Source organism: Bos mutus, chromosome 7, assembly GCF_027580195.1.
Source record: "Bos mutus isolate GX-2022 chromosome 7, NWIPB_WYAK_1.1, whole genome shotgun sequence".
Classification (NCBI taxonomy): domain Eukaryota; kingdom Metazoa; phylum Chordata; class Mammalia; order Artiodactyla; family Bovidae; genus Bos; species Bos mutus.
This window is the reverse complement of record NC_091623.1, coordinates 840,941-865,203: the sequence shown is the minus strand read 5'-3', so window position 1 is coordinate 865,203 and position 24,263 is coordinate 840,941. Positions and strand designations below refer to the sequence as shown.

Sequence of the window (24,263 nt, the reverse complement as noted above, 5' to 3'; positions counted from 1 at the left end):
AAAGAATCTATGCTTTTTTGAACTGTGGTGTTGGAGAAGACTCTTGAGAGCCCCTTGGACTGCAAGGAGATGCAGCTATTCAATCTTAAAAGAAATCAGTCCTGAATATTCATTACAAGGACTGTAATGCTGAAGCTGAAACTCCAATATTTTGGCCACCTGATACAAAGGACTGACTCATTAGAAAAGACCCTGATGCTGGGAAAAATTGAAGGCAGGAGGAGAAGGGGACGACACAGGATGAGACGGTTGGACGGCATCACCAACTCAGTGGACATGAGTTTGAGCAAGCTCTGGGAGTTGGTGATGAACAGGGAAGCCTGGCTGCTGCAGTCCATGGGGTTGCAAAAAGTCAGACATGACTGAGAGACTGAACTGGACTGATGTATACAGTACATGGAACTACACAGTAGGTCAGACTCTTAAGTGCAGGAATATGTCTGTCTTCATGCTGCAAGCCCCTAGCACAAAGCCAGAACATAGGTGTCCAGTGAATATCTGTTATGTGTGTTGTTGGAGTTGTATTTAATGCTACTTGACTGTGGATCATATTTGTTTCGTACAAATGGCTTGAGTTAGGCCTCCTGGTTTGTTTTTGCCTGTTTTTACTTGATCAATCTCAGCTTCTTTTCTGGATAGTAGATGAAGCTGTTCCTCAAAGAAGCTTGCTGCTGCTGCTGCTGCTAAGTCACTTCAGTCGTGTCCGACTCTGTGCGACCCCATAGACGGCAGCCCACCAGGCTCCGTCGTCCCTGGGATTCTCCAGGCAAGAACACTGGAGCGGGTTGCCATTTCCTTCTCCAATGCATGAAAGTGAAAAGTGAAAGTGAAGTCGCTCAGTCGTGTCTGACTCTTAGCAACCCTATGTACTGCAGCCCACCAGGCTCCTCTGTCCATGGGATTCTCCAGGCAAGAGTACTGGAGTGGGGTGCCACCGCCTTCTCCGCAAAGAAGCTTAAGTCAGTAAAAACATATGTGAAAGGATCTCATCCAGTTTCATTGAAGGAAATTTGCTAAAACTTTTTCCCTCTAACCTCCTTGATATCAGGACCCATTTATAAAGCAGAGGGCTATAGCTACAAAGGAATTAGTCAGGTTTCCTCTTTTCTTGAGAGGATAAAAATTTAGTTTCTGAATAGAGTAAGCTATATGATGTTTTCACTGCCTATTCTGGGAAGGACAAGTCTATACCACCTAATGACTAGCATTTCCTCTAGGTTTTATTTTCTTGGAGCCTTTCACAGCAGCTGGCAACAGCTGTAGGGAGAGGACTAGCAGGTTAGCTGCCTCCAGACACAGTGGAGGGAGAAGGAACCACAGAAATGGAGCACAGGAGTCACTTTTAGGGGATCATTCTCCAATTTTCTGCCAAAGTGTTTTTGGTCAAGACAATTAATGGTAACTGGCTCATAACAACACTAGAAAAGAGTGAAGGTAGTTATTGTGAGGATAAAGAAATGCATTATGGGAAGGCAGGAGACTGTAAACAGCCAGGACTCAGAAAAGTAAGAAACAAGGTACCTTTGGGGTTTGACCTCTTAACACACACTATCCGCCTCTCTCTCTTTTTCTCTTCTTTCTCCATAGCCCCCTCTCTAGAAACTAGCTTGTGCGTGATTTCTGCTTGAACATACCTATCATGTTTCTCTCTTCATACATTAATAGTTTAATTCTAGCTCCTACTGCTAACTGGAAACTGATTCTTTGTTTCTCAACTCAAAATCCCCAAAAGAGGAATTGGATTTGTCCTGCTTGTTTTATCTGGGACAAACTCCAATAACAAGTCATAGGTTATTGGCAAGCCCATAACAATGCTCACTTTGCCTCTTGTCCAATCAGTGTGGTAGGAGTGAGAATGAAGAGTGAGTTCCAAGGCATAAAACATAGACATGCCAACTGAGGAGAGGGTGATGGCAAAATTTCTTAAGAAAGCAGTATAGATGGTACAAACAACCCAAATATCAACTGCTCTAATCCTCTCCCAACAGGGGAAGGCAGCTGGTGTCTAAGGATGCAGAAATTTAAGTCTTTCTAAGACAGTTGTATCAGAGTCTCTGCCTCACTGTTTCTGTGAAGGCTGACCACTCCCATCCACCAGCATCTGTGACTCTCTGCCTGGGACTTTGGTGGTCATAGACATACACTCAAGGCAAGCCAGAGGTGCCTGGGAGCTGACGGCACCAGAAGCAGCATTCAATTAATGACAAGTTGGAATTGGTAAATACCCCCAGATGCTCTGGTTTTTAGGTCACACCATCCTGAGGTGCGTTCTACCCTTTCCCAGAGGTCCAGAGTATGACTGAGCCACGGCAACCCACAGAGTTAGGCTGCTCAATGACAACACTCTATACTGGCTTCCTCCCTTCCTAGTCTCACTTCTCTACTCTACTGCCTGTTCCTCTGAGATTCACACATCCTAGACCAGGGCATGCTTCTTAAAAGCTCAACCTATGAAAAAGGTTTTCCAGATTTAAGAGTTCAAACCAACACTTTCTTCGGACAATGTGATCCCTCTGTGTCATGGTCTCCTTACCCTATTCTATGAATCACCACAAACACTTAAGAATGGCAAGGCAAAATTCACAAATTTTTCATTTCCTACAGTAAGATATGTTTGCTCTGTGAATATCATTACACAACTGGTTCACTCCTAGATCTGCTGTACTTGTGGAACAGGTTGTATTCCAGAAATAAAAACAATAACTTAAGCCAATTTAAGGAATGGACAAGGTGGTCAGTCTCAGAAATATGTCATAGTCATAGTCAGAAAAACTCAGTCAATAACCAAAAAGGTAATTTAAAAACAACACAATTTCTTCAAATGGACAGGTACACTAGGTCCATACTTTAGAACTAACATCAGCATCATAAAGATAACAATTCTGCCCAAGTTAATGTAATAAATTTAATGCAATCCAAATAAAAATTATCAGCAGTATTTTTTAACTATTTTATACAGAAAAATAAATAAAACTAGCCAGAAAAAAAAAACTCATTAAAAAAAATAATGAGAGCAAATTAGCCCTCCCAGATATTAAAATGTGATATAAAGGTACATTAATTAAAGCAACATAATACTAGCCCATAAATATACATGAAATATCCCAGGAAGACCCAAAAACATACAGGAAATTAATATATGATAAAGATGCATTATTAAAGAGATGGTGTTCATAGAATAGATAGCCAGTTAGAAGAGAATTGAATCCAGTCCTCTAATCTTAAAACAAAATACATTATAGATGCAGTGAACATTTAAATATAAAAACTGAAAACCACAAAATTATTAGGAAAAAAATAGAAGAAATTTTTGTACAATCTTGATACGGGAAAGCCTTCTAAGCATAATATATAAGTCAGAGTCATGAAACAGAAGATTTACCAATTTGACTATTTTTAAAATAAAAAATTTAAAAATTTCCACAGCAAAAATTTCCATAAGCAAAGTAAAAGGAATACATTAAAAAATGGGGTAGAAGACTTCCCTGGTTGTGCAGTGGATAAGAATCTGCCTGCCAATGCAGGGGATACAGGTTCGGTCCCTGGTCTGGGAAGATGCTACGTGCCTCAGAGCAACCAAGCCCGCGCACCACAACCACTGAGCCCACACTCTAGAGCACACAAGCTGCAACTACGTGCCTACCTGCCACCACTACTGAAGCCTGTGCACCTAGAACTTGTGCTCCACAACGGAAGAAGCCACCACAATGATAGACCGGTGCATGGCAATAAAGAGTAGCCCCCTCTCACTGTAGCTAAAGAAAGCCCATGCAAAGCAATGAAGATCCAGCACAGCAAAATATTTAAAAATAAATAAATTTTTTTTTTTTTTTATGGGGAAGAGACACGCCTGGTGGTCCAGTGGTTAAGAATCTACCTGCAATGCAGAGGAGATGGATTCTATCCCTGGAGGGAACTAAGATCCAACATGCTGCAGAGCAAGTAAGCCTGTGTGCCAGAACTACAGAGCCTGCATTCTGGAGTCCGTGAGCCACAGTTATTGAAGCCCATGTGTCCTCAATGCCTCTGCTCCATAACAAGAGAACCCACCACGACTGGAAGCACTCACACCACAACTAGAGAGGACCCCCTGCGCACCTCAACTAGAGAAAGCCTATGCACAGCAATGAAGAGCCCAGGAGCAGTCAAATAATAATAATAATAATTAAATTAAATTAAAAATTTTAAAATTCTTAAATGAGGTCGATTTTTACAATTTGTATCATAAATGGCTTGGTTCCCTAGCATATAAAACCCCCTAGAAATTATTATACAAAATTAACAACCCAATATTTGCCAATAGATGTGCAAAAGACAAGTAGATAGTCCACAGAAAAGGAAGTCCAAATATTCTTAAAATATGATTAGTTACAATCATGATTAGTCTAAAAGAAAAACACACTCCTATATGACTCTCTTGTATGACTTTAACACTACTCTACTATACCCACACTTCTAACATCAAATGTGTGGGTTCTCCCAAACATTTGAGTTTGGAAAGCAATTCTTCCACCCCAGTTTAGTGTCTTACAATATGGACTCATTTCTGACACTATCTACCGTGTGTGTGTGTGTGTTCGCAAGTGTGCTATTCAGTCATGTCTGACTCTGCAGCCCCATGGACTGTAGCCCACTAGGCTCCTCTGTCCATGTAATTGTCCAGGCAAGAATACTGGAGTAGTTTGCCTTTCCCTTCTCCAGGGGATCTTCCCGACCCATGGATTGAACCCAGGTCTCCTGCATTGTAGGCAGATTCTTTACCGCCTGAGCCACCAGGGAAGTCCTGAGTTAGTGTCAAATCCCACAGTTAAGGGCTCAGTCTTACAGGACTTCAGACACCACTTCGTCATTTCAGATGCTAATGTCATTTGATCCACTGGCTATAAATCAGAGGTTTCCAAGAGTCCCTCCTTCAGTTCTACTAGTTTACTACAGAAGCTCACAAAATTCAGCAAAATTATTTACTTACTAGGCTACCAGTCTATTATAAAAAAATATCTAACTCAGGAACAGCCAGATGGAAGTTCCTGAGGACTGGACTGTCCTATTTCTTCCATGGGACAAGAAATGGTGAAAGGGATATAAAGCTTCTATGCTATCCCACCCAGCACCTCCCTGTGTTCACCAATCCAGAAGCTCTCCAGACACCATTCTTTTAATTTTACTGAAGCTTCATTATGTAGGCATGATTAATTGATTCAATCTCATGGCCCTCTCCTTTCCAAGGGCATGGGGGGTGGGAAGAGATTTAAAGTTCCAATTCTCTAATTCTGGTTGAGCCCCCTGGCAACCAGGCCCTTCCTTATGGATTTTCCAAAAGTCACTTCATTAATACAAACTCAGGTGTGATTGAAAGCGTTTCATTATGAATATCAAAAGACACTTTCTATCACTCTGGAAATTCATAGGTTTTTAAAGTTTTGTGCCAGTAGTAAAGAGGAACTAAAGAGCCTCTTGATGAGGGGGAAGGAGGAAAGTAAAAAAGCCAACTTAAAGTTCAATATTAATAAAACTAAGATCATGGCATCTGGCCCCATTACTTCATGGCAAATAGAAGGGGAAAAGATGGAAGCAGTGACAGACTTCCTCTTCTTGGACTCCAAAATCACTGCAGATGGCAACTGCAGCCATGAAATTAGAAGACGATTGTTTCTTGGCAGGGAAGCTATGACAAACCTAGACAGTATGTTAAAACCAAAGACACTGACTTTGCCAACAAAGGTCTGGTCTGTATAGTCAAGGCTATGGTCTTTCCAGTAGTCATGTACAGATGTGAGAGCTGGACAATAAAGAAGGCAGAGCACTGAAGAATTGATGCTTTCAAACTGTGGTTCTGGAGAAGACTCTTGAGAGAGAGTCCCTTGGAAAGCAAGGAGATCAAACAGTCAGTCTTAAAGGAAATCAGCTCTGAATACTCTTTGCAAGGACTGATGTTGAAGGTGAAGCTCTGATACTCTGGCCACCTGATACAAACATCTGACTCATTGGAAAAGTCTCTGATCCTGGGAAAGAGTGAAGGCAGAAGAAGAGGGTGACAGAAGATGAGATGTTTGGATGACATTACCAATTCTATAGACATCAACTTGGGCAAACTCTGGGAGATGGTGAGGGATAGGGAAGACTGATGTGCTGCAGTCCCTGGGGCTGCAAAGAGTCAGACATGACTGGCAACTGAACAATAACAACAATGAGGGACAAAGACCAAATACTGTATAGATTTTATTATATATACTCCCTTACTCCTTGGAAGGAAAGTTACGACCAACCTAGATAGCATATTGAAAAGCAGAGACATTACTTTGTCAACAAAGGTCTGTCTAGTCAAGGCTATGGTTTTTCCTGTAGTCATGTATGGATGTGAGAGTTGGTCTGTGAAGAAAGCTGAGCGCTGAAGAATTGATGCTTTTGAACTGTGGTGTTGGAGAAGACTCTTGAGAGTCCTTGGACTGCAAGGAGATCCAACCAGTCCATTCTGAAGGAGATCAGTCCTGGGATTTCTTTGGAAGGAATGATGCTTAAGCTGAAACTCCAGTACTTTGGCCACCTCATGCAAAGAGCTGACTCATTGGAAAAGACTCTGATGCTGGGAGGGATTGGGGGCAGGAGGAGAAGGGGACAACAGAGGATGAGACGGCTGGATGGCATCACTGACTCGATGGATGTGAGTCTGAGTGAACTCTGGGAGTTGGTGATGGACAGGGAGGCCTGGCGTGCTGTGATTCATGGGGTTACAAAGAGTCAGACACGACTGAGTGACTGAACTGAACTGAACTATACTAAATCTTACTACTAATAAGGTAAGTACAATGAAAACTATAGTAAAATACCATTTTCACTTATCAAATTGGCCATATGGAAAATTTTGATATTACTGTGTTGACTGGGTGATGGACAATCCCATACACTACTAGTGCAAATAAGAAGGGGAATATCTACTAAAATTTTCAATGCACATTTCCTTTGACCCATCAAGTTCACTTTTATGGGCAATTCAGAACCCTCTCTAGAATAAGGGTCAGCAATTTTTTTTTTTTCTAAAAAAGCCAAAAAGTAAATATTTTAAGCTTTGGTGCATGGGGTCTCTGTCTCAATTACTCAACCCTTTAGTGTAGTGTGAAATCAGCCATACACATTGCATAAATGAATGAGCATGGCTTTCCAATATAACTTTATTTATACAAACAGCTATAGGTGGGATTTAGCCTGAAGGCCATAGTTTGCCAACTACTGCTTCAGAGGCAATGGCATCCTACTCCAGTACTGTTGCCTGGAGAATCCCATGGACAGAGGAGCCTGGTAGGCTGCAGTCCATGGGGTCGCTAAGAGTCGGACATGACTGAGCGACTTCACTTTCACCTTTCACTTTAATGCATTGGAGAAGGAAATGGCAACCCACTCCAGTGTTCTTACCTGGAGAATCCCAGGGATGGGGGAGCCTGGCGGGCTGCCGTCTATGGGGTCTCACAGAGTTGGACACGACTGAAGCGACTTAGCAGCAGCAGCAGCTTCAGAGGCAGTAGGTGCAGAAAGGCTGGGCACATCCTCATTGTGGCAGAAACCACTACTGTCCCCAAACTCCATTTCATCCCCCTAGTAAAAGTCCTGCAGCCAGAATCTGGATATCCAGATTGCACTTCTCAACCCTATTGGGAGCTTGGTGACCACGTAACTAAGCTCTCAGTGACGTGCGAGCAAAAATTCTGCTTCCACCTCTGGCTCATTTCCTTAGGCAAGATTTTTTAGGAAGAAATCTCAGTTCTTTTCCTCTTTCTCACTGGCCGTTGACAATGACCAGAATAGCATTAAAGCCATATACTGAAAATGGCAGAGTTACCGTCAACCAGAGTACCTGAATGATGAGAGCGGGGAGAGTGGCCCATGGTCCTACCCATAAGAGAAACTGTTTCAAACCTGGTCTGAAAGGCAAAACCATTTTGCTCATAACTTCTTTCTGAGAAGTTAGCATTCCTGATAAAATGCTTAAGCAATTTTCTGTGAACTTTAATGGGATTAAGGTTTGCTCTCAGAAACCAATTACCCACATGCCCAATTACCCGCACAGTCAGTTGCCAGCTGTCAATCAAGGGTCTAGTGACCTTTAACCAGACTTTCTTTTCTTTCTGTGTCTAGTCTAACAATGATTATCTAACTGAACTTTCTTCCTATCACATGTCCCTACCAATAGTAAATTTGGGAAGTGGCCTTTCTAGGGTCCATTTCCCTTCTGTGCCTAATCGTAATAAAATTTTGATACATGCTCACAGCTAAATTGCCTGAAAACTTCTCTTTAACACTTGGAACACTCACTTGGTGCTGTAACATGAATGAAAAATAAATTTATGTTTCTTTAATCCATTAAATTTTGGTCTCTATTTTTGCAGCCAAATCTACCCCAATACATTCACATTTTCTAAATTTGTTTAAATTCACTAAATGCTTGCTTTGTGTCAAAGACTATATTAAGCACTTTACATGTGTTGTATGTCACTAAACTCCACTTCTTTCTCATAATACCTACCACTAGGACTGGATGCCAGGCCAATGACTACCACCACTAATAACAATACTAGTAGTAGCAGCAATAACAACAAAAATAGCAGTAGTTAATACTTATTGAATGCTTTCTATGAGCCAAGCACTGAGCAAAACTCTTTATATCTTATTCTTTAAAATGTTATGGGGATTCTTCTTGGAAAAAGCAAGCAACCAATCCAAGTTTTATCACTAGTGTTAAATTAATCTCTTCAATAAATTAATTCACTATATTTAGAAAATGAAAGGAAACTTAATGCTTTCCTAAGAGTAAAGCTCAAGACAATAACCTTGGTTGAGGAAGATCCAGAGTAAATGAAGCTCCTCTTAAAAGAAATATGATTTCCCCAAAGCATATTAGCATCATTGGGACAGAAGTGGCGGTGGGATTTTTTGTTTTGTTTTGTTTTCCGCAAAGGAACATTATTTTTATAGGCTGAGAAGCACCATATACTTTTGCTCTTTAGGGCATTTTCACTGGTCCTTCCCAAGGCAAAAATTTGAAGGTGCTCTTAAAGACTTTTCTCCTAAGTGCCCCTACTCTTCTGGAGAAATTTCATCCCCAAAGACTTGACTGTGTTTTAAACCAACCTCAGATTATAGGCATAAAAGGAAGAATTAGATTTTGATTTGAAGAATGGGCTAGGCTTGGAATCAGTTCATCTCAGTTCAGTTCAGTAGCTCAGTCATATCCGACTCTTTGTGACCCTATGGACTGCAGCACGCCAGGCCTCCCTGTCCATCACTAACTCCCAGAGTTTACTCAAACTTATGTCCATTGAGTTAGTGATGGCTTGGAATAATTTAAGAACTGATATTGTCGTATTGCACTTCAGTAGGGTTAAACGAATTTTTTTGTTTTGTTTTTGCATTTGTGGTTATGCTAATGAGCCTATGGAGAGGTTCCGTTCTGCACATGCACACACACACGCACTTACCCCAGTCCTGAAGGAGTGGGATGTCCTCCCTAGAGAACCCTGTGGTCCTCTCAGGTGAACCAGTCTCCTAGGACTATGCAGAACACATGTTTTCCAGTGACACATTCAGGCAGCAAGAAAGAAAGGGTTGGAACAATGTAGGAATGACCCCCTGGTGTCAAAAGAAGTCTGGCTGCCCCATCTGTCTTTTGAGAATAAGAAAAAATTCTTGAATTTGTAGACATTTTCAAGTTACAGAAACCTCAAGAGAAAGATATTTAGGGCCCCTGCATATGAGGAAGAGTTTCAGCAATTTTAGAAAAAAAAAAATTCATCCACCTATACATCCATCCATTTATTTTACAAATAATTATTGAGGACTTACTATATGCCAGGAACCATTCAAAACTTAGGGGAAGGGGGAGAATCAGGGAAGTATTGGTCAAGGGTACCAAGTTTCAGTTGGGCAAGATGAGTAAGTCCTAGAGATCGACTGTACACCATAGTGCCTACTGTTAGCAACAATGTGTTGTGCAGAAAGGGCAGTTCTTCTAAGTGTTCCGTCACAGTCACCGCTCCCCGGCCAGTAGTGCCTACTGATTCCTCTCAGGTTTGTGGGTGCTGCTCTGAGCAGCCGTCACCCTTTATACCAGAAAGCTGGCAGGCACTGTGAGGAGAAAAAAAAACAAGAAGAAAGTAGAGGAGGTGCTAGAGGAAGAGGAATATGTGGTGGAAAAAGTTCTAGACCGGCAAGTGGTAAAGGGCCAAGTGGAGTATCTCCTAAAGTGGAAGAGGGTCTCAGAGGAGGACAACACATGGGAGCCGGGAGATAACCTGACTGCCCTGACCTCACTGCTGTTTCTGCAGTCACAGAAAACAGCACCCGAGATAGACAAACCAGATGGAGGCAAGTGCAAAGCTGATTCTGATTCAGACAATATGGGGGAGGAGAGCAAACCAAAGAAGAAGAAAAGAATCAGAAAAGTCACAAGGCTTTGCCTGGGGTTTGGAACCTGAGTGGATTATTGGAGCTACAGATTCCAGTGGAGAACTCATGTTCCTGATGAAATGGAAAAACTCTGATGAGGCTGACCTGGTCCCTGCCAAGGAAGCCAATGTCAAGTGCCCACAGGTTATCATATCCTTCTATGAGGAAATGCTGAGGTGGCATTCTTATCCCTCAGAGGATGATGACAAAAAAAGAAAACAAGAATTAACTCTCTTGAATACCAGTGGCTATCACATCTGACTGCAGGTTTCAAGTGGGGAGAGAAGGAGTTCTACTTGTCTCGACACCATAAAGATGGCTTGAGAAGATGTGCTTTGAAGAGCCAGTATAGTTTCTGTGCCTTACAGCAGGCTAAGTGTTTCAAAGTCGTTCCATGCCGTACAGTTTGCACATCCATCTTGGTGAAGAGGAAGAAGAATCAGTGTTTCAATGCAACTCATTCTGAACTTCACTAAGAAAAGCAAAGGGTCTTCTATGATGGACAAAACTTGTAGAGTGGGATGTAGGAAAGCAGGCGATACTAGTAGATCTTCAAAGAGCATCTCCACAACCCACAGCCTTCTTCCCAAGAGGGTTAACTCTGCATTTTTTACAGCATAGAATGTGTGTAGTTTTGGGCTATTACTGGTGTATTGTGTGGGGTCAGTGGGATGGGGTGAGAAAGGAGACTGGAGTTAAGATCATTTTTGTTAAAATTTGAATAAACTGTGAAACTGTAAAAGGGAAAAAACAAATAATGATGATTGGGTTCTGTGTCCAGAATATTGTATCCTTTCAAAAAATGTCATTGGCCACCTAAATGAGGACTGTGAGAGACTGTTTAAAAGTTGTGAATGCCTAAAATGTAGAAGCCAAGGTATTCCCTGCCTGAGATTAATGCTGGTCCCAACAAAAGACTAAGCTAGTTATGAAGTTAACAAAGTTGCATTTGGGGGATGGAAACTGGTTGAGAAGGAAATTTAATATATAAAGGAGGTCGTGGGATGGGGTGGGAAAGAAGGGAGACTGGAGTTAAGATCATTTTTGTTAAAATTTGAAGAAACTGTGAAACAAAGGAAAAAACAAATAACGATGATCGCTCAGTAGTGTCTGACTCTTTGCGACCCCATGAACCGCAGCATGCCAGGCCTCTCTGTCCATCACCAACTCCCAGAGTCCACCCAAACCCATGTCCATTGTGTCCGTGATGCCATCCAACCATCTCATCCTCTGTCATCCCCTTCTCCCCCTGCCCTCAACCTTTCCCAGCATCAGGGTCTTTTACAATGAGTCAGCTCTCCATATCAGATGGCCAAAGTATTGGAGTTTCAGCTTCAACATCAGTCCCTCCAACGAACACCCAGGACTGATCTCCTTTAGGATGGACTAGTTGGATCTCCTTGTAGACCAAGGGACTCTCAAGAGTCTTCCCCAACACCACAGTTCAAAAGCATCGATTCTTCGGCGCTCAGCCTTCTTCACAGTCCAACTCTTACATCCATACATGATCACTGGAAAAACCATAGCCTTGACTAGACGGACCTTTGTTGGCAAAGTAATGTCTCTGCTTTTTAATATGCTGTCTAAGTTGGTCATAACTTTCCTTCCAAGGAGTAAGCGTCTTTTAATTTCATGGCTGCAATCACCATCTGCAGTTATTTTGGAGCCCCCAAAAATAAAGTCTGACACTGTTTCCACTGTTTGCCCGTCTATTTGCCGTGAAGCGACGGGACCAGATGCCATGATCTTAGTTTTCTGAATGTTGAGCTTTAAGCCAACTTTTTCACTCTCCTCTTTCACTTTCATCAAGAGGCTCTTTAGTTCTTCACTTTCTGCCATAAGGGCGGTGTCATCTGCATATTTGATATTTCTCCCAGCAATCTTGATTCCAGCTTGTGCTTCTTTCAGCTCAGCATTTCTCATGATGTACTCTACATATAAGTTAAATAAGCAGGGTGACAATATACAGTCCTTTTTCTATTTGGAATCAGTCTGTTGTTCCATGTCCAGTTCTAACTGTTGCTTCCTGACCTGCATACAAATTTCTCAAGAGGCAGGTCAGGTGGTCTGGTATTCCCATCTCTTTCAGAATTTTCCAGTTTATTGTGATCTACACAGTCAAAGGCTTTGGCATAGTCAATAAAGCAGAAATAGATGTTTTTCTGGAACTCTCTTGCTTTTTCTATGATCCAGAGGATGTTGGCAATTTGATTTCTGGTTCCTCTGCCTTTTCTAAAACCAGCTTGAACATCTGGAAGTTCAAGGTTCATGTATTGCTCAAGCCTGGCTTGGAGAATTTTGAGCATCACTTTACTAGCTTGTAAGATGAGTGCAATTGTATAGTAGTTTGAGCATTCTTTGGCATTGCCTTTCTTTGGGATTGGAATGAAAACTGACCTTTTCCAGTTCTGTCTTAGAGGAGCTAATTCTTGGAATTGACAAGACCCTTTCTTTTCCAATTATGAAGTTGTAAATATCAGTTTCTCCACCCAAGCCACTGGCTGAAGCATTTAGGGAAGGGCAGAGAGTGGTATAGGAGGTAGGCAGATAGGGAAAGACAAGGACCAGTGCTCAAAGAAAACTCAAGTAGAAAACTCTTGGAGACTCTGTTTTTTGAACTTTGAAATCATTGGTGGCAGGGTTTAGTCACTGACAGCAAAAGTTCAAGAGCTGAATCATTTCAAAAATTAAATCTTCTCAGGAGAAGATTTAATTTTCATACTGGGGCAGTGGTTCACTTTAAAACAAAACAAATTTTTTAATCCTAAGAATTAACTAAAATCCAAAACGCTGTCTTGGATCATGAGCTCCATCAGTTCTTGACATCATCTAGACCTGCATCTAGAACTCCACTGTAATTTTTAGGCATGTGTCAGGTTTCTGTGAAAACTTTTGTTTAAATGTAAATTTCATATCAACACTGTCAGTTTTTTGTCTTAATAAAACTATAGATTTATAAAAAGATAATAATAAACAAGTAAATTAAGAGGGTGGGAGGAAATGCTTGGAAATGATGAAGATGTTTATGGCATTGGTTGTAGTAATGGTTTCACAGATGTATATTTATCTCCAAACTCATCAAGTTGTATACATTAAATATGCACAGCTTTTTGTATAACAATAACACCTCAATAAAATGGTTTTTAAAAAACACTAGGGATACAACAGCAAACAAGATAGTCGAGGAGATGTGACCACATTTGTAACCCGTGTGATGGCTCATTCAAGCACCAAATATAGATTCTCTAATATCATGTGTAGTTTTTTTTTTCAGTTTACACTTCATTCTCGCTCACTCAACCATCTTAAAAAGTGCATCTAACCCTCCATGTATAATGTTGGTTATATACAGCCAAACAATTGCCTCATTGGCCCTCCCCAAGTTTGAAATTCTCCTCAATCAGTCATCCTTCTGGGCTCAGACTTGTGTGAATGTCAGGAATTCCCTGGTGGTCCAGTGCTTATGCTCCATTCTTGCACTGCTGGGGGCCCAGGTTCAATCCTTGGTCGGGGAGCTAAGATCTCACAAATCAAGTGGCAGGGCCAAAACTAAATTAATTAATTAAAAATGCACAGACTTGTGTAAATGTAAGAGTTCCAATTTAAATGCAAATAGCCCTGCAGCCATAACACATTACATCATTGTCATTCATTAACACCTTTCAAGTGTAACAGCAACTGGGAAGTCTAAGAAATCCTGGAAAGGGAGAGAACGTAAAAGTGCTTCCAGAAAGAACAAGGCCAGCTGGCAGCCTCAGCAGGAATATGGGAAAAGGGTTGCCAAGCGATTGAAGAAAGGTGAACTGAGCACACACTTCCACTTGGAGAGACTGAAGGACTTTGTTGAAGGACAACAGGACAATCAGTAACAAACTGAATGATGTCTGGTATTAGACTATGTAATTAGCTACTCATTTATATTCTCACGTATATCTGAACCTCTTAATGGTTCACAATCATTTTTGGAAGAAGATGTGGTATATTTTATGTAACAATATGGAGAAAAATCTACTTACCAGGAGAACCCACCCACTACCAAAATTGTTTACTTGGATGAATAACTAAATTATAAGCTTTGATGAGGAAGAAGGCCTCCAAGAGGCAGTTGATGATCACTCTGGGGCTAATTCCAGGGTTTGGCTTTGCTGACAAGGATCTATAAATTGCGGACAAAAGCTGAATAGGCTGGATAATAAAAGAGTCTTCAGAGGCTGTTTGGAGTAAGAGAGGAAGAATGACAAGGTCACTGGCAGAGGACAGAAGAAGAATGAGGACCTTATTAGTTCTCTAATGTGTGATCTCTGATGCAAATCAACTTTCCTATTTCCTCATGAAATCTTCAGAAAAAGTCCATTCTTGTTAGTGTGTCCTATTAACGGGGGTTCACCAAAGACATTAGGGAATAGTGTGAGTACCAGCCATCCACAGCAGTCTACCACATCTGGCTTCTACTTATGAATATTTAAAGAACTGGAGTCGTACAAGGCCCAATGTATGGAGCTTGTTGCTTAACACAGCATTATACATTTGGAGATGGGATTTTTATAATTTTTTATTGAAATACAGTTGACTTAAAATGTGTCAATCTCTGCTGTATAGCAAAGTGACTCAGTTATACACATAGAGACAGTTTTTTAATATTCTTTTTCATTATGGTTTACCACAGGATACTGAATATAGTTCCCTGGGCTATACAGTAGGACCTTGTTGTTTATCCACCCTATATACAATAGTTCGCATCTGCTAACCCCACACTCGCAGTCCAGCCTTCCCCCAGCCCTCCCCCGCTTGGCAATTCTGTTCTGTATGTCTGTGAGTCTGTTTCTGTTTTCTAAATAGATTCGTTTATGCCACATTTTAGATTCCACATGTAAGTGATATATGATAGTTGTCTTTCTCTTTCTAACTTACCTCACTTAGTATGATAATGTCTTGTTCCATCCATGTTGCTGTAAATGGCATTATTTCAGTTTTATGGTTTAGTAGTATTTCAATGTGTATGTACCATATCTTCTGTATCCATTTATCTGTCAATGGACATTTAGTTTGTCTCTATGCCTTGGATATTGTAAATACTACTGCTGTGAACAGAGGAGTGTACGTATCTTTTTGAACTATAGTTTTGTTCAAGTATATGCCTAGGAGTGGGATCACTGGATCATATGGTAATTCTATTCTTGGTTTTCTAAGGAAACTCCCCACTGTTTTCCATCATGGCTGCACCAACTTACATTCCCACCAATAGTGTAGAAGGGTTCCCTTTTCTCCACATCTTCTTCAGCATTTATTGTTTGCAGATTTGCTGATGATAGCCATTCTGACTGGTATGAAATTATATTTCATTGCATGAACTGAACTAAACTGAATAATAATTAGTGATGCTGAACATCTTCTCATGTGCCATCTTTTCACACTAGCTATCTGTAAGTCTTCCCCATTCTCGGGAGGCATGTGACTCTGGATTGGCAAGACTAGAGAATTCCACCAAGGCCACTTTTCCCAATGAAGACAAGAATTAGAGAACCTGGCTCTCCATTGAGAGACAAATACAATCCATGGGGCCTGGGAACATAAAGCTTCATGAAACTGATCTCCTAAAAATAAATTCCATTTTCTTCTCCATCAAAAGGCTGCTGAGACACCATTGGGTGGCACTATTGCTTACATTTTAAAATTTCAGATAGTCAAAGTCACATTTCAAACTCAGCAGCAGAAAGAATAGCAGAGCTTTCTCCAAGAAGCTCCAGAAGACAGCATCCTACCAAGGTATATCACCAATATGGTTAAACTTCAGAAGGTTCAAAGTAAGTAAAATATGATTTCTTAGAAAATAACCCAACTATATAAAAAACATTATCTACCAGATTCAATGAACATCAGCATCCTCATTACAATTTCCATGCAACTTGACATCCTAAAGAGCTTCTTTCCTCATTTGAGATGTATTGCCAGCAATTGCCACTCACTTCTGTTTAAGGGATAATGGGGGAAGGCATACTGTTTTGTGGCTTTTCTTTTCCACAAACATGCTTAAGCCTTGGTTAGTCGATTACCCCCATGGCTCCTATATCCATTTACAGTAATTTCTATTAAGAAAAGTTCCACCTCTTGCACTAATGGGAGTTTTGATGACCAACTCAAGGTCCCTAGCTACTATATGTAGCTGCTATCCCTGCGTGGACTTCCACGTGCGATAGTGCATGCTATCCCTGCACTATAGAATAATGGATCTTTGAGAAATATAATAATTCTTCCTGCTCTTCCTCTCACACCCACCTTACTAGCAGATAGAAATCAGCAGGGGTGAGAGCCAGCAAAGCAACACTGGACACATTTGTCACAGTTACAGTTACCAGTGTCTGGCATAACACACACAGGAAAACACGTGCCACACAATGGGGTTTAATTCAACAGATCAACCCCCTATTAATTATATTTTTCACTGTTAATATTTTTAACTAATTTAAATAGCTCCATGCTGCTGTCCTAGAGTAAAACCAAACGTGTACACTGCTAACTGCATGACAATGAAAGATTATACTATCACAATCAATTACATGTGCCAACTTTTTTCAATGGCACATTCTGCTCGTGACAGCCAGAGAAACAACAGGGGAAAAGAAAGAACCAAAACATAAGCCATATACAAAATGAGAGAAAAAGACAATAGAAAATTATCCCAAAGTTTGATGCAACAGATATGATTGATGGTAGAAGCCCTCCCCATTCAACCCTGGCTTCTAAAAAACAGAATAAAAAGCCCAAGACAGAGATTTTAAACAGAATCCTTGCCATGCTACTGTGTGGACCACAGTAACAGGAATGGCATCATCTGAGAGCTTGCTAGAAATGCAGATTCTCGGGCCTTACCTAGACCTAATGAATCATATCACACAGGTGATAGGCATGCATATTAAAGTCTGAGAAGCTCTGCTCTAGCTCACTGGGGTATGAGAAAACAAAAACCTCCTAATGATGGAGGGCCATTTCTACAAGGATGAACCTAGTGAAGGAGGCTAAGAAAGGAAGTAATGTTTTTATTTTTTTTCAAAGTGTTAATGTTTTAATTCTTTTTCAATGTTTTATAGGGCCTCTTGCCTGTAAGTTTTCAGATGGAGTCAGTTAGACAATGTGATGACTGACAAATGATTAATTTTAATTTTTAATTTATTTATTTTTTTAATTGAAGGATCATTGCTTTACAGAATTGTGTTGGTTTCTTTCAAACATCAACATGAATCAGCCATAGGTATACACATGTCCTCTCCCTTTTGAACCTCCCTCCCACCTCTCTCCCCATCCTATCCCTCTAGGTTGTTACAGAGTCCTGGTTTAACTCCCTGAGTCATATAGCAAATTCCCATTGGCTATTTATTTTACATATGGTAATGTAAGTTTCCATGTTACTCTCTCCATACATCCCATCCTCTCCTCCCTCCCCTCCCACCGTGTCCATAAGTCTGTTCTCTAGGTCTGTGTCTCCACTGCTGCCCTACAAATAGGTTCATCAGTACCATTTTTCTAGATTCCATATATATGCATTCAGTTCAGTTCAGTTTAGTTGCTCAGTCGTGTCCGATTCTTTGCAACCCCATAAATCGCAGCACGCTAGGCCTCCCTGTCCATCACCAACTCCCGGAGTTCACTCAGACTCATGTCCATTGAGTCAGTGATGCCATCCAGCCATCTCATCCTCTGTCGTCCCCTTCTCCTCCTGCCCCCAATCCCTCCCAGCATCAGAGTCTTTTCCAATGAGTCAGCTCTTCACATGAGGTGGCCAAAGTACTGGAACGTCAGCTTTAGCATCATTCCTTCCAAAGAAATCCCAGGGCTGATCTCCTTCAGAATGGACTGGTTGGATGTCCTTGCAGTCCAAGGGACTCTCAAGAGTCTTCTCCAACACATATATGCATTAGTATGTGATATTTGCTTTCTCTTTCTGATTTACTTCACTCTGTATAATAGACTCTACATTTATCTACCTCATTAGAACTGACTCAAATGTTTTCCTTTTTATGGCTGAGTAATATTCCATTGTACATATGTACCACAACTTCTTTATCCATCCATCTCTTGATGGACATCTAGGTTGCTTCCATGTTCTAGCTATTGTAAATAGTGCTATAGTGAACATTGGGGTATGTGTGTCTTTTCAATTTTGGTCTCCTCAGGGTATATGGCTAGTAGTGGGATTGCCGGGTCATATGGTGGTTTTATTCCTAGTTTTTTAAGGAATATCCATACTGGACAAATGATTTTTAATGTCACTTTCTCCTTGTACTCTGAACATGCCATGTCTTATAGTATACTTTCAAGTTGCAACAGGACATAAAGATCTGTATTTTATTAATGACTTTGTCTTTTTACATAATATTTCAAGTTTTATTGCTTAAATGAGAAATCTAGATACATCTAATTCATTTATTTGTGCTATACCCAGAGAAGGAAATGGTAACCCATTCTAGTATTCTTGCCTGGAGAATCTCATGGACAAAGGAGCCTGGCGGGCTAGAGTCCATGGAGTTGTAAAGAGTCGGACACAACTGACAGGACTTAGCACAGCACTTATTCATTCAACAATAATCACTGACCATCTGCTATGTGATAAGCAGGTTTCTAAGTGCTACAGATACATCAGTAAATAAAACAGACAAAACTGCCTGCTTTTGTTGGGTTTGCATTCTTTTCAGGGGAGACAGACAATAAGAAAAATTAGTAAGTGATATCATATTTTATATGCTGATAAGTGCTATGGAAAATAACAGAACATAGAGGAGCATGGGGGGAATAGGGAAGGGTTTGCAATTTTAAGTGGGAAGGTCAAGGTAAGTCTCACTTGAGCAAAGACTTGTAGCGAAGCAAGGGGTGAAACACTCAGATTTCTGGGAGGGGAGCACCCTAGGTATGACTGGCATTTTGAGGAAAAGAAGAAATTTATGGAACAGAATGATCAAGTAAAAGAGTAAAAAGAAATAAAGTCAGTTATGTAACAGGGGTGTGAATTAAGGCCTTTTATAAATAAGGATTCTTATTAAAAAAAAAAAAAAAAACCTTTTACTCAGAGTCAGATGAGATGTCAATGGAGCTTTTTGAGCAGAAAAGTGGCATGACCTAACTTACATGTTTTAACAGAATGATTCTGGCTGCTGTTTGAGAATAGACTATTGGGATAAGCAAGAACGGAAGCACAGAGACCAGTTGGTAGGTTTCCACTGTAATGCAGGTCAAAGATGATAGAAGCTTAGATTAAGGTGGCAGTAGCAGAAGTGTTGAGAAGCGGTTAGATTCTAGGTTTCTTTCATGAGATTTGCTGATGCTTTGGATGTGGGATATGAGATAATGAAGAAAACCAAGGATGATAAAAGTTCATGGCCTAAACAACTGGAAGGTTGGGAAAGATATGAATAGGGCAAGTCTATGGGAGGAAGATCAAGACTTTCTTTTGGACAGGTTGGATTTGCTTTCTAAAGGCAAAAACCCTAACGCAAAACAATGTTTCATGGGAGACAACTGTTTAGTTACTTTTTTTATTGACACGATGAGAGGTGGAAAAAATCTCCTGTAGGCACTGGGCAAGGAGATGAGTTGGAAGGGATGCAAAAGACATAAACACTTCCGAAGAGTCTTACTTCCAGTCCTATTACTTATCGGTGTATCACTTATGGGAGGCATCAAGTTTCATACGTCTCAGTTTCCCCATCTCTGCGAAGGAGCCCTGCGTTTAGCCCCTCCCTGTAAAGTCCCAAAATTAGGGAACAATACACAGACAAACGGGCACTCACATGCACCCACACGTGCACCTACACATGCACACACGGAAAGTGAGTCCACGATACCACATGAGCCCTTCAGAACTTGGATGCCAACCAGAGATAAGGGAGTAAAGCAGAAAATACTGACTTGACTCAGTATAGCTAGAATGAACTAATAGTGTGTTTTTTGCTATTAAAAAGTCTCAAGGGATTTCCCTAGTGGTCCAGTGGTTAAGATTTTGCCTTCCAATGCAGGGGGTGCTGGTTCAATCCCTAGTTGGGGAGCTAAGATCTTATGTGCCTTGAGACCAAAAAAAAAAAAAAAAACCATAAAACATGAGCAATATTGTAACAAATTCAAAAAAAGACTTTAAAATGGTCCATATCAAAAGCACTTTAGAAAAAGAATAGTCAAAAAAATGAGACCAAGTTGAGTTATCAAAACCCAATGTGACTTTTTTTTGCACAACTAATTATTAAATCCACATTTTTACTATTACTAGCTTTTGAAATCACTTCACATTTTCTCTCTTCCATGAAGATCTTCTTGATAGGTTCACCAGGCTATCCATTTGATACTCAGTACACATAGTCTTGCATTGTTATTTATCTTTTATTTATATAGCTTGAGTCACCTCCTTGAATTCATCAATATTTTCAATTCAACAAGGCTTTTTTTACGGCACTGAATAGAATTGCTTTTAGCCACGAGAAACAAACAGTGTCAGACTTTATTTTGGGGGGCTCCAAAATCACTGCAGATGGTGACTGCAGCCATGAAATTAAAAGACGCTTACTCCTTGGAAGGAAAGTTATGACCAACCTAGATAGCATATTCAAAAGCAGAGATATTACTTTGCTAACAAAGGTCTGTCAAGTCAAGGCTATGCTTTTTCCAGTGGTCATGTATGGATGTGAGAGTTGGACTATGAAGAAGGCTGAGCGCCAAAGAATTGATGCTTTTGAACTGTGGTGTTGGAGAAGACTCTTGAGAGTCCCTTGGACTGCAAGGAGATCCAACCAGTCCATTCTAAAGGAGATCAGTCCTGGGTGTTCATTGGAAGGACTGATGCTAAAGCTGAAACTCCAGTACTTTGGCCACCTCATGCGAAGAGTTGACTCATTGGAAAAGACCCTGATGCTGGGAGGGATTGGGGGCAGGAGGAAAAGGGGACAACAAAGGATGAGATGGCTAGATGGCATCACTGAGTCAATGGACATGAGTTTGGGTGAACTCCGGGAGTTGGTGATGGACAGGGAAGCCTGGCGTGCTGTGATTCATGGGGTCGCAAAGAGTCGGACACGACTGAGCAACTGAACTGAACTGAACAATGGATACGGCTTGCATAATTTCACAATTTAATTGTTTCTGGCTATTTCAGGGCTGATGCAGAAGTTTAGCAATATCAACCAGTACCCAGACTTGCCCTACCTTTCTGCTCTGAAGTCCTTACTGTAATATCTTCCCCTGACCCCAAGCCCACTCCTCAGGTTAACCATTCTTCACAGTTTGTACCATTGGACCACCAGGGAAGTCTCCCTCTTTCTTATTAATAGCTTTCTGTTATCCCATTGGATGATTCCACCAGAATGTATTTATTCCCTTTTTAACAGACATTATAATTCTACTTTTCTACCATTAATTTCATACAAGATTTTGATGAACTTCCTTTAAATCTATCCTACAAACACACATAGGAGTCTCCTGTTGGCTAGCTTTCTGAAGCAGCTTGCTATATCATAATTTTTCCCTTTTCTCAACACTTGGCATAGTGTTTTACACCAAAGGGTGTTTCAACAGCATTACTCAATGATCAGTTTCCACAACCATCCCTACCTGATTAACGATCCCTTGAACTTTCTGCATGACTTTTTTTTTTAATGTTTCAGTGAGAGACTGAATTCTTGCATTGAGACAAATAAAAATGTAAAACCCTAATTCTGTTTTGTAGGATTTAAGTTATAATTCACTCCAATTTATTAAAAGGATGCTTTGGGGCTTTTTACCAACAACTTGGCATTTTTAATATGTTCTCATCATAAATTTTTTAAAACATTGTGTTTTTAAGGAACAAATTTTCAAACTGGCCTTTGAAAGTGTCCCCAGAGAACTGCTGTGGATTGCTACTGACGTGAAGAAAACCAAACATTTACCATGTGGAATTGTCATCTGCATATCCACAGGAGCCCTTCCCGGAGGCTGTATGGGGACCAGAGCCCCCAAATTGCATTTGTGCTATGTGATGAACAGCAGGGAAAATGTCTAGTTTCGTGTCTTGCTCGTCTGATGTGGGTGCCAGTAAGTGACAAAACAGCACAAATGGTCTGTTTGTGTTAAGTGAAAATTGATGTGGGCTATCACTTATTAAAGTACTTATTAAATGTGCACTTTTTTGTATGTGTGTTATTTAATAATGAAGGGTAACAGAATTTCAAAGGCTTGCACCCATGTAAAACTGCATGTAATATCAGTCAATGATGGCTATGAAGAGGCAAAAAATATCATAGTTGAGTAATTTGTGAACTTGGAGGATGAGAGCAAATTCTCCATATTTGAGAATGAAGAAACTAGCAACTGTTTGGGTGTATAAAAACTCAAACATATGGGGTTGTATAAGAGTTCAAACGTATGATGAACATTCATTGATCAAAACGAACCTGAGTGGCTTAGAGCATTTTTTCAAACCTTTTGACTGCAACGCACAATAAGAAATACATTTTATATCACTACTTCATGCAGACACATATGTACATGCCACACACGTGAAAAATGCAAGTTTAATCAAATAATACCCTTACTACATGGTATTTTCCATCTTATTCCATTCCATTTCAGTTTTCAGTGATGGTTCTGACTCACTGAACTGATTTCAGGACTGACTGATTGAAGGTTTATTATTATTGATGGTCAGCAGCTATCCACTAAAACTAGGGGAAAAAGCCAACTTCATGAAAATTGGAAAACTCGGGCACGTAACTGTCACATAGCTCAAGTTTTAGAGTCACAAAGATTTTGGTTTTAGTCCTAGCTCTATCACTAGTCTATCCCTTGGGAAAGATGCTTAAGTTTCATAAGCCTCAGTTTCTCCATCTGTGAAATGTGGATAAAAATAGTATCTATGATATGATAGGCTCTCAAATGATAGCTACCATCACCAGTGTCAGGGGGATGATAATAATGTTGATGGACTCATTCAGCTTGAAATATGTCCCAGAAATGTGAACATAATCCAGGAGAGAGCAAGCCCTACAAAATGAATGAATCTTCTATGGTTGTATCATTCTATTTACAAATTGCACAGGCACCCAAATAAAGGTTTCCTAGAAAAAGAATGACAGTGTTTTCCAAGTCCTAAAAGGCACAGTTTATAACATAACCCTAAAACAAGTACATACGCAGGTATGTTCATAGCAGCACTATTCACAATAGCCAAAAGGTGGAAACAGCATAAATGACCATCAACAGAATGGAACATCATTCAGTCACAAAAAGAAATACAAGTACTGAAACACGCTACAACATGGATGATCCTGCAAACCATGCTGAGAGAAAAATGGCAAACAGAAGTCACATACTATATGATCTCATTTATATGAAATATCCAGAATACAAAAAGCCATATAGACAAAATGCAGATTGATGGCTGCCAGAAGTTGAGGGGAGGAAGGAGAGGGAGAAAATGCTTAATTGGTAGGGGGTTTTACTTCGGAGTGATGAAAATGTTTAACTAGACAGAGGCAGTAGTTGTACAACATTATGAATGTACTTGATGCCGCTGAATTGTTTGCTTTAAAATGGTTGATTTTATAATATGTGACTTCCACCTCAATTTTCTTAAATGAGAATGCCTAGCACATAGGAAGAAACCCAATAATTATTAGTAAATTTTATTACCCGTTGTCTCTATATAAATATATTATTACATTGATATTCTTAAAAGATGGGTACAATCCAGAGGCATTAAGTCTGTCTTAGTAACATTCTAACTAAAAAGAAATTCACAGATTCTCCTCAAGAGTCAGAAAGAGAAGACAGCATCTAAAGAAAGCAACGTATTTAATACACAGAAAACT

General features: G+C 40.3%; 1 pseudogene; it reads left to right on the top strand.

Moving 5' to 3' along the window:
- The first annotated feature begins 7,787 nt into the window (after window positions 1-7,787).
- On the top strand, window positions 7,788-10,698 carry LOC102285803 (chromobox protein homolog 1 pseudogene; annotated as a pseudogene).
- Window positions 10,699-24,263: the final 13,565 nt, after the last annotated feature.